General features: G+C 37.0%; 1 protein-coding gene across 1 annotated transcript in view; it reads left to right on the forward strand.

Annotated features, from left to right (window-relative positions):
- The first annotated feature begins 44 nt into the window (after window positions 1–44).
- LOC119585191 (neuropeptide CCHamide-1 receptor-like) overlaps window positions 45–238 on the forward strand; it is a 50,455-nt gene continuing 50,261 nt past the window's right edge. The window contains exon 1 of the mRNA XM_037933840.1: window positions 45–123. The gene's annotated coding sequence lies outside the window, so the exon portion shown is untranslated. The remainder of the gene's footprint in view (window positions 124–238) is intronic.

Below are 238 nucleotides of genomic sequence, written 5' to 3' on the forward strand. Positions count from 1 at the left end.
TTCTTTATTACATTTATTTTTTACCCAATTTGTTTCTTGCTTTACAGGATCCCTGTCATCACCTCTAAATCTTCAGAAACGGCCGACTCTCTAGGCGCCAAAAATCCCGAGTAACACCTTCAGGTTCGTAACTACGAAATGTTATGGAATAAACTGGATTTTAAGGTATGAAGAGGTATCTAGTCAGGAACAATATATCATGGCTTAGTACTACAGTAGGTGTTTTATGATCTTCACT

The sequence above is a fragment of the Penaeus monodon genome, chromosome 19 (genome assembly GCF_015228065.2).
Source record: "Penaeus monodon isolate SGIC_2016 chromosome 19, NSTDA_Pmon_1, whole genome shotgun sequence".
Classification (NCBI taxonomy): Eukaryota; Metazoa; Arthropoda; class Malacostraca; order Decapoda; family Penaeidae; genus Penaeus; species Penaeus monodon.